We start from the raw sequence: 20,131 nt of genomic DNA on the forward strand, positions 1-20,131 counted from the left end.
GGCTGGGATGGAAGTAAAAGACAAAAAACTGTACTTGAACAACAATTAAAATAAAATTTAAAAAAATAATATGGAGCTTTCTGGAACAGCAGCAGAGGCAGCATCCAGGAACTCGTTAGAGATGCAGATGCTTGGGACCACTGCAGGCCTCCTGAATTGGGAAAGCTCGGAGCAGGACCCAACATTCCATCTTCACAGATCCTCCAGAAGATTCTGACATATGCTGAAGTTTCAGAAGCACTGATTTGAACTGTGTGCTTCTTTCTTAAATAAAACATCTCCAATTCCAAGACAAGCTTTCGATGTTTGATTTTTTAAGTCTCGGTGGCACATTTTGCATGTGCAAACACAAAAATTTCCTCCCTGTGACTCATTTTTTCTCCTTCCACGGGAAGTATTGATTTATTGGAAAACCACACTGAGAATATCCAGTTAAGCATGATCATTATTCCCCATGAATAGAGACCACAACCTCTAAGAGAGAGGAGAGAAGAAAGGAGCCCTAGCCCAACTTCACACACTTGGTGTGTGGACCACCTTGAGGCTATTCCCCGGAACCAGCCCACCCAAGCAGAGTTGGACCCTGCTGGTAATGGCAGATCAGAAAGAAACCTATTATTCTGGGTGATGATTTATATTTAGCTATATTTAGCTGGGCAACCATATGAACCTTGTACCTTTCTGTGGGTTTGAACATAGAGTTGGTGAGAGCACGAGGTATACTCCTACCTAACCACAAATATGCAGACTCTATAAGCCAGTGTTGTAGATATGAACTATACTAGAAACCTGCATGCTTGGGCTCATAGGCCACTTTGCCAAAGACTGGCTATGTGCCCCTGAGAAAATTCACTTAATCTGTCAAACCTCAATGATCTCACTTAGAAAATGAGAGTAACACCAGCTCTCATACTCACTTCATAGAGTTCTAGGGAAGATCAAGTTTAAAAGGGGGCACAAAAGCCCTTGAGATCTATTAAAATGCAAATCATTGTAATTCATTAATGCTTAATAGTGTTCAGAATATATACCCTGTATCAGTTAGGATTACAAAAATTCAAACAATATGGCTTAAACCAGATTTTTTCCATTTAAGTCCAGAGGCAGGCAGCTCAAGGCTAATTCCATAGCTTGAGGAATTCAAAAAGTCCCTGGTTCTTTCTAACTGCCTCTTCTACTCTCCTTGACATGCTGCCTTCATCCTCACTGTTGCAAAATGGTGACCCTACCTACAGGCATTTGTGTTCGAAGAAGCAAGTTTTGCCTATTGAATTCGTGCCTTTACATCAGGAAAACAGAGGCTTTTCTGAAAGCTCCATATAATAGAAAGCATATGCAACCAGAATATTAATGAAAATAGCAATCGTAATGAAACAAATAGCATAGTTAAAAATAAATGTTATATTACCAACAATAAAAAAGAAGGAAATCTTGCCATTTGCAACAGCAGGGATGAACCTAGAGGGTATTATGCTCAATGAAATAAGTCAGACAGAGAAAGATAAATACCATATAATTTCACTTACATGTGGAATCTAAAAAAGAAAAATAATAAATGAAGAAACAAAACACAACATAAACAAACTCATAGATAAAGAATGAACTAATGGTTGCCAGAAAAGGGCATGGAGTGCATGAAAGGTGAAGGGGAATGAGAGGTACAAACTTTCAGTTATAAAATAAGTAAGTCACAGAGGTATAATGTAAAGCTCGGGAAACATGGTCAATAATGTCACAATAAATGCATACAGTGACTGGACATATTGTGGCAATCACATCATAAGGTATATAAATGTAAAATCACTATGTTTTAATCTAAAACTAATATAACATTGTGCATCAATTATACCTTAATTTTGGGAAATAAAATAAAATTATAAGGCAAAACAAGTTAAGTTTCTAGTAGTAAAATAACACAGTTAACAGATAAGTCCACCTTTTAAAATGGGAAGGGGGAAGGAGATATGATGTCAGAATTGATGGGACTGCTGAAAAATCTAGGCAAGAGGTAAAAACACAGACAAGGAGACCTGAACGTTTCTGTGCTGGTTTCAAAAAAGACTGGTCACCTGAAACTCTAGTATTTTTATTTTTTAGACTGAGATAAGGGTTCTGTCATAAAGAAGAAAGCACAGAGAAGGGCATTTAGAATGAACGCTGAATAGGCAATCTCTGGTACATCTTTATATCCCTTTTATTCTGATCCCTCAATGTCATTAGCTTGGCCCTTGTGAATATCTTGCTACTAATTTGGTTTGTATTTTTGTTCCATTATTGAATAATCTAAGAAATTTTATTTTAGCATATGAATTTATACCATTTGTGTTGTGGCTCCTAATAATATATTTTGGGTTTCCACAATTTTGTTTTATTATTTTCTATTCACTTTCTCCTTTTTTGTTCCTTTACATTCTCCAGTTGGAATGATAAAGCTTTATTCCTCTTCTTTCCCTATCAATCAGTATCTAAGCAGACACTCTATTTCTATTGTTATGAGCTACCCTTAATTTTTACCATGTGAAAATCTCATTTGGCTCAGTAATGTCTAAAACTAATCATTGTCTCCTTTTCCTTCTTAAATAATATAAGAATTTAAGAATAATTTAAGCCATCCTTTTTTTCTTCCATATTATTGTTGTTCAGCATTTCAGTTTCACTTATTTTTTAACAAATTCTAACCCTCAAATGAGAATCTCCTACAAGATTTCTATTTTTACACTGAATGCTTAATTAGATTTACTTGCATATTTACAATTGTTTGGTTTACTGTCTCTTTTTGCTTCCCGCTCCTTCCTTTTCAGTTCAGTTCTTTTTTTAACTGAAGAACATCTTTTGCTTTTATTTTTTATTGAATTTCTTGGGTGACATTGGTTAATAAAATTATATATGTTTCAGGTGTACAGTTCTATAATACATCATCTGTATATTGTATTGTGTGTTCACCATCCCAAGTCAAATATCCTTCCATCACCGTTTATCCCCCTGTACTATCTTCTGCCTCCCTCCATCCCCTTTTCTTTCTTTGGCAATCACCATACGGTTGCCTGTGTCGATGAGAATTTCTTTTTTGCTTAATCCCTTCATTTTTTTCACCCAGCTCCAAAACCCCCTTCCTTCTAACAGCTGTCAGTCTGGTACTTATATTTCTTTGATGGGCTTATTTCACTTAGCATTATTATCTCCAGATTCATCCATGCTGTCACAAAGAATAAGATTTCCTTCCTTTTTATGGTCGAGCCATATTCCGTGGTGTAAATGTACTACAGGGTTTTTATCCACTCATCTACTGATGGACACTTATGCTGCTTCCAAATCTTGGCTATTGCAAATAACACTGCAATGAGATAAAGGTACATATATTTTTTCAGGGTTTTGGGTTTCTTCAGATATAGTATTCTCAGAAGTAGAATCACTGGGCCATAAAGCAGTTCCATTTTTAATATCTTGAAGTAAATCCATACTGCTTTCCACAGTGGCTCTACCAGTCTGCACTTCCACCAACACTGCACAAGGGTTACCCTTTCTCCACATCCTTGCCAACACTTGTCATTTGTGGATTAATTGATGATAACCATTCTGACAGGTGTGAGATGAAACCACATTTTGGTTTTAATTTGCATTTCTATGATGATTAGTGATGTTGAGCATCTTTTCATATGTCTATTGGCCATCTGTATGTCCTCTTTGAAGGTATCTATTCAGGTCCTTTGCCCATTTTTTAGTTGGATTGTTTGGTTATTTCGGCATTTATTTTTAAAATTTCTTTATAAATTTTAGATATTAGCCCCTTATCAGAGATATCACTGGCAAATATGTTCTCACATTTAGTGGGTTGTCTTTTGATTTTATTGACAGTTTTCTTTGCTGTATAAAAAATGTTTAGTTTGTTGTAGTTCCATTTGTTTATTTTTCTTTTGTTTCCCTTGCCCAAGGAGCTATATCAGAAAATAAATTGCTACAAGTATTTCCTTTAAGATTGAGAACAAGACAGGAATATCCACTTTCACTATCCTTTTACAGTACTGGAAGTTCTAGCCATAGCAATCAAACAAGAAGAAGAAATAAAAGGCATCCAAATTGTAAAGGAAGAAGTAAAACTGTCATTATTTGCAGATGATATTTTACTGTATATTGTGAAGCCTAAAGATTGCACAAAAAAGCACTAGAACTGATAAATGAATTCAGGATACAAAATAATCATCTAGGAATCTGCTGCATTTTCATATACCAATAATGAACTACCAGAAAGGGAAACTAAGAACAATATCCCACTTACAACTGCATCAAAATAAATAAAATACCTAGGAATAAATTTAAGCAAGGATGTGAAAAACTTATATTTAGAAAATTGTAAGTCACTGGAGAAAGGAAGTAAAGAACACACAAATAGGTGGAAGCATATACTATGTTCATGGATAGGAAGACTACACATCATTAAAATGTCCATGCTGCCCAAAGCTATCTATAAATTCAATTCAATTCCTACAAAGATACCAATGGTATATTTCATAAAAGTAGAACAAATATTCTAATAATTTCTATAGAACTACAAAAGACCCTGAAGAGCTACAGCAATCTTGAGAAAGAAGAACAAAGTCGGAACCATGCTACATGATATGAAATTACACTACAGAACCACAGTAATCAAAATATCCTGGTATTGGTATGAAAACAGACATATAGACCAATAGAACAGCATAGGGAGACCAGAAATCAACCCATGCCTTTCAGTCAATTAATATTAGATGAAGGAGGAAAGAACATACAATAAGGCAAAGATAGTCTATTCAATAAATAGTTTTGGGAATATTGGACAGATACATGCAAAAAAATGAAAGTTGACCGCTGTCTTACAGCATACACAAGAATAAACTCAAAATGGATCAGAGACTTAAATGTTAGACTTGAAAACATTAAATCCTAGAAGAAAACAAAGACAGTGAAGAACACCTTTTAAATTACTCCCTATAAAAGTCTATGATTAGTAAACTCCTTAGTTCTTTCTCTGCAGATGTCTTTGTTTTACTCATATTATTAAATAAGGTATAGAGTGTCCCTTCAAACCTGGCAAAACATTGTGCATAGGGCAATGATGACTCAGTTCCCTTCAAATAGGCACCTTGGGACCTCACATAGTTCTAGTTGCCATCAGATGCCCCATCATAATTTCCTCAGCTTCATCGATGGTCAGAAATCTCTTCCCTTTCAAAAGCGACTTCAGTTTTGTGAAAAGCCAGAAGTTGCAGAGTGCCAAATTTGGGTTGTAAAGGGGTTGAGTCACCTGGGTGATTTGATGTTTTGCCAAAAAACTCTGCATGAGATGTGATGCATGAGTGGGCATGTTGTCATGATAAAGCTGTCTATCACCAGTATCCATAGCTGTTGCCCAAACATTATTGGAAAAACAAATAGTGTTTCCAGACTACTTGGAAACTATCCAAATAGTCTCCTCAGAGGAATGTTCAAGCTTAATGCAACATCTGATGTAGATTCATTGCTCTATTCACTCAGTCATTTTGAACGTGATGGCCACACAGCACAGATATTCATCAATGCCCCCACCAACTAGTACAGTGAAGTTGTCGTTGTTCACACATGAGCATTCCAGTCCACTCTCCTTAGATTCCAGGTTACATCCATGTCACACAAACCATTCTCATTATATGAGCAATGGCTGGACTTTTTCTGGACAGACCTTGTCACTGATCTTGTAGTGATGCCTCTGTTAGGGAAAATTCTTTTTTTCTGATGGATTTGAGGATCTTTCTCTTTGCTTCTCTTTAGTTTCCCACACTGTCTAGGTTTTTATTTATCCTTTTCAAGACTTAGTGTGCTTAGTCAGATAGAGAATGTAATTCTTTCTTCAAACATAAAAATTTTTTTAGAATGTTGCCTCTTTTTCACTCTTTCTATTCCATCCTACCAGAGCTTACATTACATGCACTTAATATTTTATCATGCTCTCTCTCATATATCTTAGTTGCTCATTCATATTTTTCATTGCTGAGCTCTATATTGTGGGTGATTTCCTCATATTGATCTTCCAGTTCTCTCAGTCTTCCTTTCCTGTATCTAATCTGTCATTTAACTCACCCACTGAGTTTTTAATTACAAACACTATAGTTTTCATTTCTACCATTCCTAATGAGCTTCTTTCTAAACTGTTATTTTGTCTACCCATTTATTATATACCCTACATTATTTTTCACACTCATTTTTAGTATAGTGTACAGTATTCCCTTTATTTCTTTAATCTATTCTAAAAATATTAATGTGTAGTCTTTTCCAACAAGGTATATTATCTTCCTTTCATTAGAATATTGATTCCTTTCTTTTTTGATATCTGTCAACTCATAGATTTTTAATTTTTTTATTGTGAATTCAATTTCACTAAGGAGTTTTTATCTTTGGGAGTTCTATTAACCCTGTATTTTCAGTATGTTTTGCATAGTCATTCTCCTTTCCTTCTGTTGAATCCCTAATTTATCAACTATCTTGTATATACTTTAATTTTGTATCTGGAGTTCCTATACTACATGAACTGTGTAAATACAGACAGTTTGGTTACCCAGGCTAGAAGCCTTTAGTTTTAATTTCTCTTGGTTGATTGTTCTGATACAACAAAGTCCATGGAACAAAGTAACCTAGCAAACATCTGCTTCTGCAGCTATTTGCTGATGAGTACTTTTTGAGACTCTGGTCCTTACATAGTGGACACAAATCCATTTTCCTTCACCTTCCCTAGGTCAAGGTCATCTGTCCTTATGTGAGCATGTCCTATCACCAGGATTTGTATATCTACCTGCTTTACCTGGCATTCCAGCCATCTCTTGCTTTTTGCTAGTTTAGACAAAGACAGCAAATTTACAGTTTAATGTGGAATTCTAAAGGAAATAGCAAAATGCTTTTCTCTAAAGCCTCATTGCATTGTGTTGAACTGATTTTAAAGTCAAGTCTGTTTGTAGCACTGCTTCCCCTTCAGCCTGGTTTACAGTCACAGGAATGTTTGGCCCTCCTCAGTCTTGTCCCCGGGTCTCCAAATTAGTCACCAGCAAACTCTTATTTCTCCAATCCCCATCTTTACTCCTTCATTTTTGCTATTTCTCCTACTCAACCTCCCTCATACACACACACACACACACACACACACAGAAATCAGGGTCACTAATTATAATTCTCAGCTTAGGTAGTAATAAAGAATGTATATAGTTTCAAGGAAGAGTTTCTCCTCTCTCCTTCTTTCCACTATATCCCCTATGACTCACAACCTTTCTAATCTTGCTTTCAGACACTAAATGCCATTGGTTCTGTCTCAGCCACCTCTCAATGCTATCCCGTGCCCTTGTGTTAATGATGCTATAAATGGTGCTGCAGTTCCTAATCAGCTACTGGATCCAAGTCCTCGTATCTCCATAAAAATCAGAGCTCTTTCTGTTTCAAGTAGAAAAGGGCTTACCCTGTGATATCATACAGATAATTGGGTCACCCAGTGACTCCAATTCTTTAGGATCATTCAAAGGTAGCTTTGATACTGCAGGTTGACTATGTCCTCTGCCATGAAGTTTCTGCCATGTTCCCCAGTAATTGCCATATTGACCCATGGAAAACTAATTGGCAGCATCATTAGCCTCCCTCTTTTGATTCTAGAGTGTTTAGAGGTAAGGTGACCACAGTACTTAACTTCCGAACTGAGATACTTTTGAGCATGAAAGGAGGCACTAAAGTAATTACACCAGAAACTGGGAAAATTTTCAGGTCCTTTTTACACAGGAATCCTAGCTGTTTGCCTTGACCTCCTAAAGTTCATATACTGTATACAAACATGTTATAAAATAATGTTATATTATTTTCCTCCCATTAGAATATTGATTCTTTTCTTTCTTGCTGTCAGCTTACAAATTTTTAATTTTTTTATTGTGAATTCAATTTCACTAAGGATTTATATGTGTATGTATACACACACACACACACACACACACACACACACATTACAAATTAGGTCCCAACATGACCATATGACCATAATTCTATAAGGGAAATCTGTTCTCTACTACTATTTCCTACAACAGGTATTTGTGTGTGTGTGTGTGTGAGCCTAAGAGAACATAGGAAAAAATTGAAAAATTAAACACCAATTAAGTTAATAGGGCAGACAGAAATAGGGAGGGACAGGGACAAAGAAACCACAGGCCCTCCAGTTGCATGGCATTGGTGTAGCCCTCCTCCACCACAGCTGCCTTAGCTGAATTACGCTGCACCAATCTGCCACTGACCTAGACTGAAAGATATTATGAGGAAGAGCTTTATGAGATACTTTACTATACTTACTGTCATAATGTTTTCAAGGACATAGTTTATTAGTTTATAAAATTTTCTTTTTGTAAGAACTCATAGGACAAATTTCTCATCATTTGATCTCAATACCAAAGCAAAACACATGTCTATCATGAACAATCACTTTATGTTTATTTTATGGGCCCGAAATCATATGACTCCTTACCTTTTTTGTCTAGGAAACTAAGAAACTCAGAATAAAATTTGTGGCCTCTGGGAAATTAATGAACAGTATGTATATTTTGTATAACAACTTCCCTCTTTTTCATATTTTTCTGTCTTTATTTTCCCTCTACCTTGACTTTCTCAACTGTCTATATTTTATTTCACCTTTAAAGTTAAAGGCACCTCAAATGAAATGGGAATCTCATCTAGTTCTTTAATGATAAACTTACCTCTCCTTCTTATACTCTTTTTTTATGACTAGGGGCATATAAACTCTATTAAAGCAGTACCATATTCAAAGATGCACATGTAAGTATAGCTTTAGACAGGACTTTTCACTTTGTGAATGAAGCATGGCAGAAAAAAATCAGGTTTAAGTGTCAGCAGGCTTAACTCAAATATTACCAAAGATTCTTTATTTAAAAATATCACTTGACTAATTTTACTTTCAAATGCCAGGAACACTGTCACAAATCATTTAGAGGTTCTAAGTGAGAATCTGTTATGAGGAACATGCTGTAATGATTTGGGCACCATCCTGACATTTTATTCCTTCAGTATAGGATTTCTGACAAGCTATGCTTAATGGGGAAAAAAGTTTATAATATAGCTGAGGCCTGCAATAATTGACTGTAGTATAAATGGAATTTCCCAATGCACTCTATTTCCACCACCTTTATTTTTCTCTTTCTGAAGATTGTTTATTGGCCATTAGATTCTAATGTGGAGCACGGCCTTTATTACCTTGCAAGAAGATATTTCAAGATGTGCTCTATAAATCCTCTACTGTCCCTCTGTTTCCTCTCGCCAGCAGCTCAGTCATCTGGATGATAAATAAGCTCATTCTGGTGTTAGAGTTTAACTAGCAATGAATTTCACTTTATTGCAATATTTATGAAAGCTTTTAAAAATGTGGTTAAGTGAAAGCCTTCTTGTGGGATGCAATCAATATTTCTTAACATGAGGTAGAGAATCCAAATCTTCAGAGTTTCTTTCCACTCATGAGATCTACACTGGCTCCTGAACAAAGGATTCCAATTTTAATCAGAACAACTCTTCATGGTGGAAATACTTTTTACAGATTATATTATTATTATTATTATTATTAAAGTTGGGGCTTTTGGTGTTTTGCACTTCTTTTTCTCTTTATTCGTTTTTTTAAAATTTTCTCCCTTTGGCTGGAAGAACACGTGCAGCCAGAGAATTTAGGCCAAGAAACCTGAGTCATAGTAATTACCATTTCCAGGTTACAACACTGTGTTTTCTATGAAGCCTGTAGAGCAATTAGCAATGTTTTGTAACAGCTGTGAAAATTGTTGCTTGACCTCATCTTGATTACAGTTCTGACATGTTTAAGAACAAACTGGTAAACAGTGTTGGCTTCAGAGGCCCTTTCAGAGTTTGTATGAGAGGAGTTGGCCTGTGAGGTAGAAGAGTCTCTGACAGAAATGGGCTCAGGGGTAGCCCAGGTTGGAGAACAAATGATCCAAGGAAAATGCTGTCTCATTAGCATGCAAGAACAGCCGGTTGGCTTGGGCTGGGACTCAAAGGCAGAGCCCATGTCAGCCTTTGACAAACATGAAAAGATACCAACCAGGTGGATCCAAGCTGGGACAAAAGACGATCTTCTTATTCCTAGAAATAAATTGAGAAAATAATTCTCAGACCAAGGAAGAGAGTCCATAATCTACCTCTTCCAGTTCTGAGTTCTCTGATTAAAATTTCACTCTTTACAAGTAGCCCTTCAGGTACTACTCTCTGCAGTACCTGGACTGCAAAGTGGACTTCCGTCTCCAGAAAGGCCTTTTCTGATCTGCAGAGAAGGCCCCAAATATGGGAGAGCACCAGGGGGCTGGGGTGACCACAGGTTTAAAATCTAGAACTGGGGCTGAATTCCACTTGGCCTGTGACTTGGCCATGGACAAGTTGTTGAACTTCTTCTCTAAGCTTCAAATTTCTGACCTATAAAATAGGAATATTTTTTTCAAATATCAGCCGGAAAATAGTAAGGGAGAAAAAAATGGTGGATTACACAAGGGGCAGCAAACTACAGCCAAAGGACCAAAATCAACCTACTGTTCATTGTTGTAAATAAAGTTGTGCTGGAATCCAGCCACGTGTGCAGACTGTGCCTGCTTTTACATGGCAGAGGAAGGGTTCAGTAGTGGTGGCAGAGAACCATATAGCTCACAAAGCCAAAGTATTTACTCTCAGCTCTTTACAGGGAAAGGTGTCCAGCCTCTAGAACAGCCCATTTAGGATCCTTATTTACAAGGCTAACAAGACAAGTAAAATCTCAGGGGGAACCGTCTGTATTGGAGGTTCCCAACACAACTTTACAGAGCACTGACATTTATCACTCAGTTGTAAATGTGTCTCACGTCATTTGTTACTTGTAAGTAATATTTAAAGTAATGAAATTTACAAGTAACTCTCTGGTCTTCTAAATTAGAGCAAGTTCGAAGTGATTTATGCAATAGTGTTACTCTCACTTTATCCTAATAAGGTTTTTGAAGAGGAAGAGAGGAGGAAGGAGTTTTACAGTTAGTGCTCTAGGTGCTGCGACATCCTGGCTGCACCCGCATGCAGCTGGTCATTCCACATGTGCCTTAGGGATCAGCTAGAATTTTTTCTGCTCTGAGTGAGAGAATACCTAGATAAAATCACATTAAGTAATACCAGACTACATAATTTTACTTGACAGGAATCTCACAAGTGGATGGTTCTAGGATTAGATCAAACATAGGAAAGCTATAGATATAATTTCTGAAACTCTCCTGAACATCTCAACCTGTCCCTGATACCTTAGGAGGATGTCCTATGATACATATTGAATATTTACAAGACAATGTTCAAAGCAGAAAGAAGGGAAAAGGCAAAAATGGGTGTGTTCCTTACCAGTCTGTCTTTTTAATTTAAAAAAACAATTATTTTTTGCAGAAGTCCAGAGTTACTTCTCTTTGCCTTACTGGACAAAACAGAGTCACGTGCGTAACCCCTAGACCAAGGGTGTCACACTCATTTTCACTGGGGCCACATTGGCCTAGTGGTTGCCTTCAAAAGGGCTGAATATAATTTTAGGACTGTATAAATGCAACTACTCCTGAGCAGTTAAGCAAGATCTCTGCGCTACCGCCAGGTAGAAACAAGGTGCTGGGCCAGATAAAACAAGGTGGAGGGCCAGATCTGGCCTGCGGGCCTTGTGTTTGCCACCTGTGCCCTAGACCAGCACTTACAAAAAGAAAGAAGACTGCTGGTACTTGATTAAACCCTTCACAATTCATCCCCTGAAAGAGGGCATGCTGGGAAAGAGAGGAAGAAATGGTTGTTTCATAGGAAATTAATAGTGTCTCTTATATGGTAACTTGAGAAGTGGTTGAAAGGGGTTTAGCCTTGTTAGGATTGTGAAAGAAATCTCACGAGATTCTGAAAAATGTATTTTCCTAAGAACACAGAAAATCCTTTTCGAAGTTCTCAAAATTCAGGTCACTCTGGATTATCAACTAATAAAATACATCAGAACAGTGTTTCCCAAAGTGCATTCTCTGGAAAAATACTCCCTATGGCAAAAAAAAAAGCCAATGGCCAAACACATTTGGGAAATATTGCATACTATACCATCAATGTGCAAATTTTTATAATGCAATTCAGCATAGCGAAGTCTCTGATAAGCACTGCAGTGATGGATGTGTTCAGTTTTGTTCAGTTACAAGTTTCACTTGTACATCTAAAGGTATTTTGTATGGTCTCATGAAGCACCAGGAAACTGACCTGAATTACTATCTCCAAAGATGAAGTGGAGAGTACATCTTTGAAAAATGAGAATGGAACCCATCCACTGACCTCCAGGAGTACCTGGGAGAATTTTCCCTTCAGTGACTACACACCTGGTCCCAAAATTCCTCTGGTGCCTCTTCTCTGGAAATAATTCTAATGACAGTATAGGAAAATTTCACTTGAAACTTGACCAGTATCTGGGTATCTCAAAGATTAGATTGAACATTATTAGAGGCAGAATATGAGCACAAATATAACTCTATGCCAGTTTTGCACACATTTTAACTCATGTTGACGCACATGCTCTTCCTCCCTTGTCATCTTAAAGGTACCTCATCTAAACTGTTGGTTAGGATTAGGTAAGGATAAGGTTGACAGTTAAGGTTTGGGTCCCTTTTGTCTAAGGCTCCTGTTCTGAGTTCAAACAATTCACACTCTTTTGTCCCAGACTTAGCTGTTCCTTCTAGTCTCCTGCCTTGCCCCAATCTCCATTTGTTTCACTCTTCAAGGTGCGCTTTTTCTTTTTTACTTCACAAAAAGGTATGCTTAGTGTAAATAGTGTAAGGTTTGAAATTAAATAAACCTTGGTTCAAATCCTGTTTTACTATATTGTAGCAATGTCACCTTGCTGAGCTTCAAACCACTCATGTATAACAAGTAAATGTACTTAATTCCAGGTGCTGTTTTGAGAATTATATAATAAACATATGCAAATTACCTGTTATCAGTTTAGAACTAAAGTAGATACAGAGTAAATGCCTATTGCTTTCCCCCTTTTTGAGCTATAGCTATGAAGAATAACAGCAAACATTTACTGAGTGTTCATGGGTAGCCATGTGCTCTGCTAAATGCTTTCCACTAATTAGCTCATTTAATCTTCATAAGAATCCTGTAAGATAGGCAATATATTATCTCCATTTTATAGATAAAGAGACTGAGATTTGTAGATAGCCTGCAGAACTGACCACTCTCACTAGGTATGGATTCTAAAACAGACCTGTTGAATCCTATAGCTATGCTGTTACTCCCTGAGCCACTGTGGCAGAAACCACAAGCTGTCCATGAGAACCTGTTCTCCCCTTCTTCCACGGTACCTGGACGTTATCTGAGCCCATGGCTGAATTACAGTTCTCTGACTCCCTTACAAAAGTGCACTGGATGCCTGAATTGTCTCCAGTGGAATGAGAGCAGAAGTCATGTGTGAGCCTCCTGCTCCGGAGTTTCTAAGTGCACAGGTGGTTCTCCACTCTCTCCTTCCCTTTTCATATTGTAGGTGCAGACAATGAAAAAGTCCCAGGGGATGGATGGCTGAGCCACAGGCTGAAAGGAGTCTTGGTCTCTAATCACCAAATACAGGAGAGTTCTTTGCCTACCCAAGCATCTGCTTTGGGTTGTTCTTACATAAATGAGAAATAAACATCTAATTTGCCTGGGCCAGTTTGTGTTCAGGTCTATTTGTTAAGCAGTTTAGTCTACCACAGCTGCTATAACCATCAAGAATTTGATCTACTCTGCAGCCATTATGACTTCCCAAAATCACTTCTATTGGTATAAGAACCTCCCTCACAAACTAAGTTTGAATCACTTTGTATGTTATCATCCAAGAAGGCTTTCATTTTCCTCTTCCTTCTTTTTGCCTTTGTCATAGTTCCTTCCTTAATCCCCAGCCCATTTTCTTTCCTTTTTCTTGAGGCCAGTGTTTTCTGAGTCCCTTTCTCCTTTCCTTCTGTGTAGCTCCTCCTTAGCTTCATCCCATCCCGAACCATCATACCATCCTTAATATAACCAGCTGCATAACTTTAGATATGAAAGAATATTTGACAATTGTGTGACAACGACACCCTCATATGGCTCCACAAGGCCCTGTGACAGCATTTAAAAGACTTACAAAGGCAGTAGTCAGAGAAGGAACTATGTGAGAGAAAAGTTAAGAAAATTTTTTTCAAAATATGATTTCTCCCCACAAGAAACTTTATAATCTAGAAAGTATACAGTAAAGAGTACCAAAGTATATGCTTAGGGCTTTCACTAAAAGATAGGAGGAATTTCAGAGATATCCTTTTTCACTAAAAAGGATAGATGGAGAGTAAAAAAGTTCAGGTAGTATGAAATAAGGTTTGAAATCTCATCTCTAGTTCTACTAAAGTAAGATAAATACATATGGAGTGCTTTCAACACTGAAGAAGAAAGATGTGTGTTAAAAAATCCACTGTGCATTTACAGAAACCACAGTATATTTTCATGGGCTTGGCCTTTGATGCTCCTTGGCACGACTTATGGAAGGGCTGTCCCTATGAGAAGGTTCTGTGCCATGTGGGAGCTCTGCGCAGGGCAGCGCACAGGGGAGTGGCCCTGGCACCTCCGATCTGGGCAGGAACAAACATTGTCCTTTCATGCACTTGAATGCATGCATTTTGGATGGTAGACACTGAGTATCATTGAACAGTCTTCCAAAACAATGGCTATTGCTCTTTGATTTAATATAGGCAAAATCTCTAAGACTACTGAGACACAAATGACACCCTTAGGTTTAATGTTTTTCTCTGACTCTGTCTTTTGAGTTTTGGCATCTGTTTGGGTCCCTTTCTTTTTCCTGCCAGGCCACCAATTGCCATTCCTATCAGTTTTTGATATGGCTGATTCTAATAAATCAACTTCTGAAGTTAAAATTTGGTTCTTCTAGAATGATGTCAAATATAAGGGAACTCAGAGTGAGGCTCTGGGTGCTTGTCCTTTGGGGAAAAAAACACAAGCAGATACATTTAGTTGAGAAGAAGGGACATTTGGGCTGAGTGAACCCTCATACACACCTCCTACTAAAAAATCAACCAAACGGAAGGGAAGAGAGAGCAGTTTTAGTGACTCTAAAGTAGTCATAATCACCATTACCATCATGATCATCATCTCTACTAACTAATGATTAATAACATGAGATAGTAAATTCCCAACATGTGTAATCGTTTGCCTTATGTTTGAATCTTGGTTCTGGTCCTTTTTTTAAAAAAAAAGACTGTGGCACTGCAGAGCTCACAGCTATGTTTCCCACAGGGGCTTTTTCCCAGCCTGTGCCCACACCTTTGGAGGACTATGGTGTGTCCTCAGGGACCCCCATGGAGAGCAAGGAAGGACTGTGCTTGCCTGACTGGCTCTGGTCCTCTCACTTTTTGTCACCATGGGCAGTTCGCTTCTCAGAACTTTAGCCTCTTTATTTGAAAAACAGTCATAACAATACACACCCCATTGGTTATGGGCTAGTAGTGAGGGTTAAATGAAGTAACATATGTAACCATGCCTGGCACATAGTTGGTGCTTGTCTCGGAATATCCCCTCTTCTACTGGATGTAATCACAGTGGAACTGTCAACCAAACTGCACCATGTACCTGGTTAAGACACTGCTGTGTGTGCAAGGTCAAGGTTAATCACATTCTCTCCTGGCAATCTAAACCATGTATAAGTCATTAAAGATGAAAAACAGTAGTAGGTGAGTCTTTCTAAAGAAAGCTTCTAGAAGAAGAGTGTGTTTGTTCTTTAGTTCCTCATACCTGGCTTCAACAACCTTTCCAGGTTCCTGATCTTGACAAAATCCAATTGCTTAATACGGCCTCAGAGTCTGAAATGTATCCAGTCTCTTTGCTATAAATCTCGCCTTTCCCCTTGAGTTAGCCACTGGGGAATAGTATGCTTAGATATGGGCATCTACCTAGTCCCCTTGCTCCAAATACCCTTTTTCCTTCAGAGTTAATCATAGAGAGATTTTATGCTTACAGACAAACAGTACTAACTGAGGCAGTATGCTACTCTCTACGAAGATAATGCTGGGAGACTCAGACAAGGTATCTTCTTTACTAATCCCTCCAGGCCAAGGAAAAACAACCAGACTAGTCTCTACTATCACATGAAAACACTGACTTTTAAAGACAATAGCGATTAATTCCTAACTGTGTAAAACTGGTCCTGTGTTGACACCTGGGGGCTGAAAACAAATGTCTGGCCTGACATAGATTTCTACCTCTTGAAGGTCAAAAACAACAGAACTATGGACCCAAGGGAGGCACTAAGTGGCCACGAAAGGCAGAGGCTTGCCTTCTTCCAGAGCAATGTTCAAACACACTAAGGGCTATTTTGTGGCAGAAACAATCTATAAGAGCCACTTAGGAATAGAGCCTCAGTAAGAAGGGTCACTGCCACAGTATGGGCAAATAAAGAAATTCCAGGATATGGTTCCCAGCATGATCAGGCCAGGGTAAGGTTCCACCTACTTACATCAACTAAAACTTGCCCTTGAAGGTTGTTTTTTCCTGTCAAACTGTCATGACCCACACATGCCAGCATCCCACCCTCTCTGAGCCCAGGCTCCTGCCTAAGGGGGTATAGGAGGTGGCAGCAGCAGGTGCATGGTGATAGGGGAGCAAAGGATGGATAGGTGTGGGGCCCCGGGAAGCGGGAAGATCAGACAGCCAAAGACCTGTCCCAGCAAAGCAAGGAGATCCTCCAGCATGAGCTAAAGCTCTGAGCCCTTTGAGGCGTTCACGTTCCACTGTCTCATCAGACTTCACTTACAAAACACAAACTCAAAGACAAAAATTATTAAGAATTTTCTGATAGTGATAACAATATTAAACCCCAAACTTGGGTCCCTTCTATGCACAAAGAACTCTGTGACAAGTCCCTGAAGCTGGCCCTTTCTGACGTCATACTGTGTGTCAATATTCTACTGCATCCCCGTATTACCCTCATGATCTGCAACCACTTCTTAGTAACTCGATATCCAATTTTGCTTTCATTCAATACACACTCCATTCTCTCAATAGCCTGAGTTTTTATCAAACCTGCAACCTTTTGGTATATGGGACAATGCTCCAACCAAGCCATCCACCAGGCCAAGAGCTTCAGCTTTCTGACACACAAGTCTGGTCATGTCATTCTTCTACTTAACAATCCTTCAATGGTTTCTCTTTATCCTCATCATAAAATTGCATGAATCATAGGAAACAGAAACCATACTGTTTATTTAAAGCAGGAAGAGCTTTATTTCAGGGAATTGGGAGTTTACAAATTAGTTTGAAGGTCTGGAGGAGTGAGCTATACGCCCAATCTCCAGTAATGGTCCCCAGGTCAATGCAACAGCATTTGCCCACCAAAGGTACTGCTGTCTCAGCCACAGACAAGAACATGGATAATCGGGAGGCAGCCATGCAAACTGCTAACTTCAAATTATATCACTGTAGTCCTAATCTCAGGATCAAGAAATCACTGCCACCACAACCAGCTTCTCAACACCCACAAGAGCTAGATTAGACACTGGGAAAACACAAATTCTTCATCACTGTGTTTGCAAACACATAATATTAAAAGCCCCAGAAAGATGGGCTCTGCCTCACTTCTGCTTTCCAAATCTCATGGGAGAACATGTGATTGGTGGAGCCTGTCTACTGCAGGAGATTCAGGAAAGTTAGATGTTTTTGTTTTCATGAGCTTAAGTAGAAAAAAAGCTCACTAGAAGATAAGAATTAAATAACTACTCCACATGTGGGTGAAAAATTGTAATTTTCCAATCATCTCTTTCATTCTCTCTATTATCCTTTCCATGCATCCTTTAGTTCAGCCTTGTTGGTGACTCGTATTTCTCCTAGAAGGCTAAACTCTTTAGAATCTCTTTCCATTTGCTTGCAATATCCATGAAATGGCCTTTCCTTCATTCTCAGGCTGTGCAACTATGCCTCATTCTTCATGGCTCACCATCTCTGAAATTCTCAGAACTAATGACTTCCTTCTCTCTGAATCGTATGACCATTTATTGTGTATCACTACCACTAGGCCCACTCATCGTGTGTTTTAGTGGTAGTACACCCCTACTAGACTGAGAGGTCCACAGTGACAAAAATGGTCTTACTCCTTCCACATCCCCTTACTTAGCCCAAGGTCTAAAATACACAACAGATATATACTGATGGATGAACCTGTTGAGCAGAACTGGAATTCACACATGTTGGACTTGCTCAAAAAGTGAGGTAGACCCAGACACTGACAAATTTACAAGCAGGTTATGGATGCTAAAACCATTAGAGCAGAATGAAGTAATTACAGAGCAAAAAAGATAGTTGACATCTCATAATAAGGGGATAATGTAAAATATAAAGCCTCTCTCGTGCTCTCTTTTCTCGGAGGACTCTAGAATGTGGAACTCATCAAGTTGAAGTACCAAACAGAAGCAAGTCAAGTGCCTAGACTGATATTTACATATCTCCCTCTTGTGGTAATTAGAGAAACTTCATTTTCTCTTACAGTAGTTATAATTAGAATTTAATAGAAACAAGGCACACTTCATTTAAAAAAAAAAAAAAAACTCCAACACGGCAACACTCATGTACTTCGAAGTACATATTTAATACAACAGATTTCAGCTATATGTGTCTCCTTAAGGTCTTAGTCATAAAAATATAGGCAGAAAGAATACATATAAAACATTGTAGTACATTCTTTCCCCTCAGTGACATCTGGTGCTTGACGGTTTTGTCTTTTTCACTGAAGACAGATATTTCAGTAAAAATGCAGGAAAGGGGGGATGTCAAATATAGTATGATATGGAGATTCTTTCATATTTTTCTGTGAGGAAGTAAGATTCTTTCTGTGCTTTAACTACTCCCTTCGGAAATTAGGCCTTGTAGGCAGACTATTGCAATGGATATACATCCAAAAGGGATGGTCCTTTAGAACTGAACACAAGGTTAGTTTTGGTAAAGGTCAAGTCCTCCATGCTCCATGGTGCACTTGGAGCACTTTGGTGCACTTTATCCAAGGCCACATGTAGAAGATTCTCCATAAATGGTTCTTAACAAATTTTAAGGCTCACAGATATTTGTTAACATTAAATAGTTCTCCCTAGTGAAGTCTAGTAATTATCACAAAGAGCCCAAATTCTTGATTTACTCCAGTGTACCATCATGTAACAAGGCTTTTAGATCAGCATGAAAGGAAGTTTAGAAATCATGAAAACCCTTTCCCAAAGCCACATGTAGCTAATCTTCAATCACCCGTAGGTTAATGATCTAGTAATAAGAAGTTCATATTCTTTGCAGTTCTCTTGTGCTCCTCTTATATTCTTTTTTGTCTTCTTCTCTGATTATATCACCTCCACCATAAAATCAGTTATGAGTCAGATGTCAACTCAAAATATTAATAGCTTCAAGGTAAACGCTGAAGGAGGATGTATCACACTCATCAGTGATTTCAGCATTTTCTGAGAATTTTGGCCATCATATCCTTCTAGGCCCCATTACTATGGATGAGCCCAGACAGCTAAGCATTTCAAAGTCCACGACAACTAATGCTTCAGATTGTCTTGTCAATAAAAGGATACCTTTATTTACCAAGTTATGTAACTCCCTTTGCCACAGAAGCCAGGACTCCAAAGCAGAAACACACACACACACACACACACACACACACACACACACACACACACATTTTCTGCTTAGACAGTGGACAACTGTACTCGCTCCCATGAGGACCAAGACAGCTAAACACTTTCTAAAAGGAATGGATGTGATTTCAAACTCTGCTTGTCTACAAGTAACAGAGTTTGCAAATTTGTATTATTTTGTGTGGTGAGCAAGAAATGGAAACAGGAAAACAGATTGCTATGCAATGCACTATAAATTGTAAGGCATAATGCAAAAATGGGCATAAGAAATAAAAATAATTTTCTACCTCAGTTTTCTAAAGGCTGCTAGTCTATCAGGGTTAAGTGAACAAAAGGAAAATTTTTCTTTCCCAAACCATCTATTTCTTAGCTCATAAATCTCATCTAGGGAAAATATTTTTCTCTCTTTCTGTTCCCTCTCCAAACCCCAA

The sequence above is a fragment of the Sturnira hondurensis genome, unplaced genomic scaffold (genome assembly GCF_014824575.4).
Source record: "Sturnira hondurensis isolate 20B ecotype Veracruz unplaced genomic scaffold, ASM1482457v3 Scaffold0013378, whole genome shotgun sequence".
NCBI classification, from domain to species: Eukaryota; Metazoa; Chordata; class Mammalia; order Chiroptera; family Phyllostomidae; genus Sturnira; species Sturnira hondurensis.